This window comes from Arachis hypogaea, chromosome 1 (genome assembly GCF_003086295.3).
Source record: "Arachis hypogaea cultivar Tifrunner chromosome 1, arahy.Tifrunner.gnm2.J5K5, whole genome shotgun sequence".
Classification (NCBI taxonomy): Eukaryota; Viridiplantae; Streptophyta; class Magnoliopsida; order Fabales; family Fabaceae; genus Arachis; species Arachis hypogaea.
The window spans coordinates 67141986-67148718 of record NC_092036.1 but is presented as its reverse complement, the minus strand read 5'-3'; the positions used below and the strand labels follow the sequence as shown (position 1 = coordinate 67148718).

Genomic DNA, 6733 nt, shown 5'->3' with positions numbered 1-6733 from the left:
CTTTTTGATTTCTAATTTCAAAATCTTTTTCAAAAATCACTTTATTCCTTTCCCAATCTTAGTTTTCGAAAATCATTCATCAAATTTTCAAAATTTCTTTTAATTATTTTAAAATCTTTTACTTTAATTTCAAAAATTCTTCCCCTCTTCTCACATCCTTCTATTTATGGACTAACACTCCTCCTCAATGCACAATTTGAACTCTATCCCTCTTGATAAGTTCGAATTCTTCTACCTCCTCCTTCTATTCTTCTTTTCCTCTGACACCTCAAGGAATCTCTATCCTGTGACATAGAGGATTTCAGATTTTCTTGTTCTATTCTCTTTCATATGAGCAGGAGCAAAGACAAAAGCATTCTTGTTGAGGCTGACCTTGAACCTGAAAGGACCTTGAAGCGAAAACTAAAAGAAGCTAAAGCACTACTCTCAGTAGAGGACCTAACAGAAATCTTCAAACAAGAAGAAGATATGGCAGCCGAAAACAACAACAATGCCAACAATGCAAGGAAGGTGCTGGGTGACTTTATTGCACCTACTCCCGACTTCTATGGGAGAAGCATCTCTATCCTTGCCATTGGAGCAAACAACTTTGAGCTTAAGCCTCAATTAGTTTCTCTAATGCAACAGAATTGCAAGTTCCATGGACTTCCATTGGAAGATCCTCATCAGTTTTTAGCTGAATTCTTGTAAATCTGTGACACTGTCAAGACCAATGGGGTTGACCCTGAGGTCTACAAACTTATGCTATTCCCTTTTGCTGTAAGAGACAGAGCTAGGATATGGTTGGACTCACAACCTAAAGAAAGCCTGAACTCTTGGGAAAAGCTAGTCAATGCCTTCTTGGCAAAGTTCTTTCCACCTCAAAAATTGAGTAAGCTTAGAGTGGAAGTCCAAACCTTCAGACAGAAGGAAGGTGAATCCCTCTATGAAGCTTGGGAAAGATACAAACAATTGATCAGAAAGTGTCCTTCCGACATGCTTTCTGAATGGAGCATCATAGGTATCTTCTATGATGGTCTGTCTGAATTGTCCAAGATGTCATTGGATAGCTCTGCTGGAGGATCTCTTCATCTGAAGAAGACGCCTGCAGAAGCTCAAGAACTCATTGAAATGGTTGCAAATAACCAATTCATGTACACTTCTGAAAGGAATCCTGTGAACAATGGGACGAATCAGAAGAAAGGAGTTCTTGAGATTGATACTGATGACAAGTCATCTTAGCCTAGTTTCACTAGTCTTTTTCTTTTGTTTTCAATTGATTTTATGCACTTTCTTGAGCCATAAGTAAGCCAATTGGGTAGAATTTCATGTTTCCTTTGATTCAATCAACCATGGATGAATTAATGCAAATTCATGAGATTTTGTGCTATAATTGTCATAAATTATGAAAGAGAGACAATCTCATGATTTTGAGCATAGCTTTGATGTTTTTTTGGTTGATTGATGATAGGTGAAAAGAGCTTTGAAGAAGGTTGAAGAAAGAAGGAATGGCAAGGAGTAAGAGAGAACAAAAAGCTTGAGCCAAAGCTTGCCTCAAACTTTAACTCAAACTTTAGGAGGAGTTGAATTCACCCTGGTAGGAGCAAAAGCTTGCGTCAATGTTTGCCCTCAAGCTTTTAGGCAAACGTTGGCGCCACAACAAACACCCAGGGGAGCAAAAGCTTGCGCCAACGTTTGCCCTCAAGCTTTTAGGCAAACGTTGGCCAAGAAGCATTCAAGGGGGATCCACGTTTGGCTCAAAGTTTGACCTCAAACTTTGGCTCAAACGTGGATGACAGCACGGGAGGCTAGCTGATATGAAAAGCTTGAGCCAAAGTTTGCCTTAAACTTTGACTCAAGCTTTAATGATCCATGGCCCGGTTCACAAGTGGGTTTCTCTCCAACTCCAAGAGCAATCAACAGAGGCTTTTGTCAACCCAATTCCATCAAGAGCAAGGGCCCAATTCAAGGCTTGAAGATCATTTGAAGAGAGTGTATAAATAGCATAGAATTTAAGTTTTTCGAGGAGAGCTTTCCTTTTAGAATTTTTAATACTTACAGTAGAGAGCTCATCTTTACATTTGAGTTGTTGCTTTTAGAATTTGAGAGTTCCTAGGAAGGAGAATTGAATTCTCTTCCTCTGGGCTATTTTTGCTTTCTTTTCTACATACTTTGTTTGAGTCTTGGGTGTTGAGAATTGGGGAAATTCTGTCTCAATCTCACCTTGAGATCTCTTGTTTACTTTTTCTGCACAATTGAATTTGAATTTCTCTTTACTGCTTCATCTTCTTTCTACTGCTTGATATTTACTTTTCTTGCAATTGAATTTTAAATTTGGATCTAGGAAGGCATCGAGATCTAGACTTGGTTATCTAGTCTCTTGAGTCCTGAGATCTGTCGGTTTCCATTTTCAATTCTTCAGTTGAATGCTTCTTCAAGCTAATTTACATTTTCTGTTTGAGACCTGCTGCAATTAAGTTCATCTTTTATTTTCCTGCTTGTTGCAATTTATTTTTCTCTTGCTTAATTTCTGCAACCCCAATTCCCAATTCCTTTTATAATTCAAGTAATTTACATTTCTTGCACTTTAAGTTTCAGTCATTTACATTTCTTGCAATCTAAGTTTCTGCAATTTATATTACTTGCACTTTAAGATTCAGCTTCTTTACTTTCTGTTCTCTTTAATTTACTGCAATTATCCCTCTCCCTTTTAAATTTCATGCAATTTAGCTTCTTCCGGATACAAATCACTCAAATCAACTCTTGTTTGCTTGACTAAATCAACCACTAAGCTAAAATTGCTCAATCCTTCAATCCCTGTGGGATCGATCTCACTCCTGTGAGTTTTATTACTTGATGTGACCCGGTGCACTTGCCGGTGAGTTTTGTGTCGGATCGTTTTCCGCACATCAGATACTCTGAATGCCATATTAGCTCAGAACAAAATATTGACTCAGCAAGTCAATATGATTTCTCAAAGTCTGTCTGGAATGCAAGCTGCACCAGGCAGTACTAAGGACGCTTCATCTGAAGAAGAAGCTTATGATCCTGAGAACCCATCAATGGAAGAGGTGAATTACATGGGAGAACCCTATGGAAACACCTATAATCCTTCATGGAGAAATCATCCAAATCTCTCATGGAAGGATCAACAGAGACCTCAACAAGGTTTCAACAATAATAATGGTGGAAGAAATAGGTTTAGCAATGGCAATCCTTTTTCATCATCTTCTCAGCAACAGACAGAGAATTCTAAGCAGAGCCACTCTGACTTAGCAACCATGGTCTCTGATCTAATCAAAACCACTCAAAGTTTCATGACTGAAACAAGGTCCTCCATTAGAAACTTGGAGGCACAAGTGGGTCAGCTGAGTAAGAAAGTTACTGAACTCCCTCCTAGTACTCTTCCAAGCAATACAGAAGAGAATCCAAAAGGAGAGTGTAAGGCCATCAACATGGCCAAAATTGGAGAGGAGGAAGAAGCAGTGATCGCCACTGAGGAAGACCTCAATGGATGTCCACTGGCCTCCAATGAGTTCCCTAATGAGGAACCATGGGAATCTGAGGCTCACACTGAGACCATAGAGATTCCATTGGATCTACTTCTGCCATTCATGAGCTCTGATGAGTACTCTTCCTCTGAAGAGGATGAAGATGTCACTGAAGAGAAAGTTGCTAAGTACCTTGGAGCAATCATGAAGCTAAATGACAAGTTATTTGGTAATGAGACTTGGGAGGATGAACCCCCTTTGCTCACCAAAGAACTGGATAACTTGACTAGGCAGAGATTACCTCAAAAGAGATAGGACCTTGGGAAGTTCTCAATACCTTGTACATTAGGCACCATGACCTTCGAGAAGGCTCTGCGTAACCTAGGGTCAAGCATAAACCTCATGCCTCTCTCTGTAATGGAGAAGCTAGGGATTTTTGAGGTACAAGCTGCAAGAATCTCACTAGAGATGGCAGACAATTCAAGAAAACAAGCTTATGGACTTGTAGAGGATGTTCTGGTAAAAATTGAAGACCATTACATCCCTGCTGATTTCATAGTCCTAGAGACTAGGAAGTGCATGGATGAATCCATCATCCTTGGCAGACCCTTCCTAGCCACAGCAAAGGCTGTGATTGATGTTGATAGAGGAGAATTGATCATTCAAGTGAATGAAGAATCCTTTGTGTTTAAGGCTCAAGGATATCCCTCTGTAACCATGGAGAGGAAGCATGAAGAGCTTCTCTCAAAACAGAGTCAAACAGAGCCCCCACAGTCAAACTCTAAGTTTGGTGTTGGGAGGCCACAACCAAATTCTAAGTTTGGTGTTGAACCCCCACATTCAAACTCTAAGTTTGGTGTTGGGAGGTTCTAACATTGCTCTGAACATCTGTGAGGCTCCATGAGAGCCCACTGTCAAGCTACTGACATTAAAGAAGCGCTTGTTGGGAGGCAACCCAATGTTATATTTATCTATTTTCCTTTTGTTATTTTATGTTTTCTGTAGGTTGATGATCATGTGAAGTCACAAAATCAATTGAAAAAGCAAAAATAGAATGAAAAATAGCACACCCTGGAGGAAAAGCTTGCTGGCGTTTAAACGCCAGTAAGGGCAGCAAATGGGTGTTTAACGCCCAGTTTGGCACCATTCTGGGCGTTTAACGCCAGAAAGGGACACCAGACAGGCGTTTAACGCTAGGAATGGGCAAGAAGCTGGCATTAAACGCCAGAAAGGGGTAGCAGCCCGGCGTTTAATGCCAGGATTGGCAGAAAGGGCATTTTTACACGCCACTTGGTGCAGGGATGAGCTATCCTTGACACCTCAGGATCTGTGGACCCCACAGGATCCCCACCTACCCCACCACTCTCTCTCTTCTTCACCCACTCACCAATCACCTCAATACCTCTTCCCCAAAAACCCCTCACCTATCAAATCCCACCATTCTCTTCACCACTCACATCCATCCTTCATAAAACCCCACCTACCTCACCATCCAAATTCAAACCACTTTCCCTCCCAAACCCACCCATAATGGCCGAACCATACCCCTCTCTCCACCCCTATATAAACCCTTCTTCACTCTTTCATTTTCACACAACCTGATCACTACTTCTCCCCTTTGGCCGAAACACAAAGCCCCCCATCCATCTCCTATCTTTCTTCTTCTTCTACTCTCTTCTTTCTTCTTTTGCTCGAGGACGAGCAAACCTTCTAAGTTTGGTGTGATAAAAGCATTGCTTTTTGTTTTTTCATAACCATTTATGGCACCAAAGGCCGGAGAAACCTCTAGAAAGAGGAAAGGGAAGGCAAAAGCTTCCACCTCCGAGTCATGGGAGATGGAGAGATTCATCTCAAGGGTGCATCAAGACCACTTCAATGAAGTTGTGGCCATGAAGAAGGTGATCCCCGAGGTCCCTTTCAAACTCAAAAAGAGTGAATATCCGGAGATCCGACATGAGATCCAAAGAAGAGGTTGGGAAGTTCTTACCAATCCCATTCAACAAGTCGGAATCTTAATGGTTCAAGAGTTCTATGCCAATGCATGGATCACCAAGAACCATGATCAAAGTGTGAACCCGGACCCAAAGAATTGCCTTACAATGGTTCGGGGGAAATGCTTAGATTTTAGTCTGGAAAATGTAAGGTTGGCATTCAACTTGCCCATGATGCAAGGAGATGAACACCCCTACACTAGAAGGGTCAACTTTGATCAAAGGTTGGACCAAGTCCTCATAGACATTTGTGAAGAGGGCGCTCAATGGAAGAGAGATTCAAGAGGGAAGCTGGTTCAACTGAGAAGGCATGACCTCAAGCCTGTGGCTAGGGGATAGTTGGATTTTATCCAACGATCAATCATTCCCACTAGTAACCGGTCTGAAGTTACTATAGACTGGGCTATCATGATTCATAGCATCATGATTGAAGAGGAAGTAGAAGTTCATGAGGTTATATCCCAAGAACTTTATAAGGTGGCGGACAAGTCCTCTACCTTGGCAAGGCTAGCCTTCCCTCATCTCATTTGTCACCTCTGTAATTCAGTTGGAACATAGAGGGAGACATCCTCATTGATGAGGACAAGCCCATCACTAAGAAGAAGATGGAGCAAACAAGAGATCCCACTCATGGACATGAGGAAATTCCTCATCATGAAATCCCTGAGATTCCTCAAGGGATGTACTTTCCTCCACAAAACTATTGGGAGCAAATCAACACCTCCCTAGGAGAATTGAGTTCCAACATGGGACAACTAAGGGTGGAGCACCAAGAACATTCCATCCTCCTTCATGAAATTAAAGAAGATCAAAGAATCATGAGAGAGGAGCAACAAAGACAAGGAAGAGACATTGAGGAGCTCAAGCACTCCATAAGATCTTCAAGAGGAAGAACAAGCCACCATCACTAAGGTGGACCTGTTCTTTAATCTCCTTGTTCTTTATTTTTCTGTTTTTCGAAAATTATGCTTTATGTTTTATTTATGTTTGTGTCTTATGATCATTAGTGTCTTAGTGTCTATGCCTTAAAGTTATGAATGTCCTATGAATCCATCACCTTTCTTAAATGAAAAATGTTTTTATTACAAAAGAACAAGAAGTACATGATTTCAAATTCATCCTTAAAACTAGCTTAATTATTTTGATGTGGTGACAATACTTTTTGTTTTCTGAATGTATGCTTGAACAGTGCATATGTCTTTTGAATTTGTTGTTCATGAATGTTAAAATTGTTGGCTCTTGAAAGAATGATGAAAAAGGAGACATGTTACT

At 40.8% G+C, this 6733-nt stretch overlaps 1 non-coding gene across 1 annotated transcript; it reads right to left on the bottom strand.

Annotated features, from left to right (window-relative positions):
* Positions 1-873: 873 nt before the first annotated feature.
* LOC112712771 (small nucleolar RNA R71) lies at positions 874-981 on the bottom strand. The gene has a single exon (XR_003157900.1). It is a non-coding gene; the product is annotated as a small nucleolar RNA R71 (small nucleolar RNA).
* Positions 982-6733: the final 5752 nt, after the last annotated feature.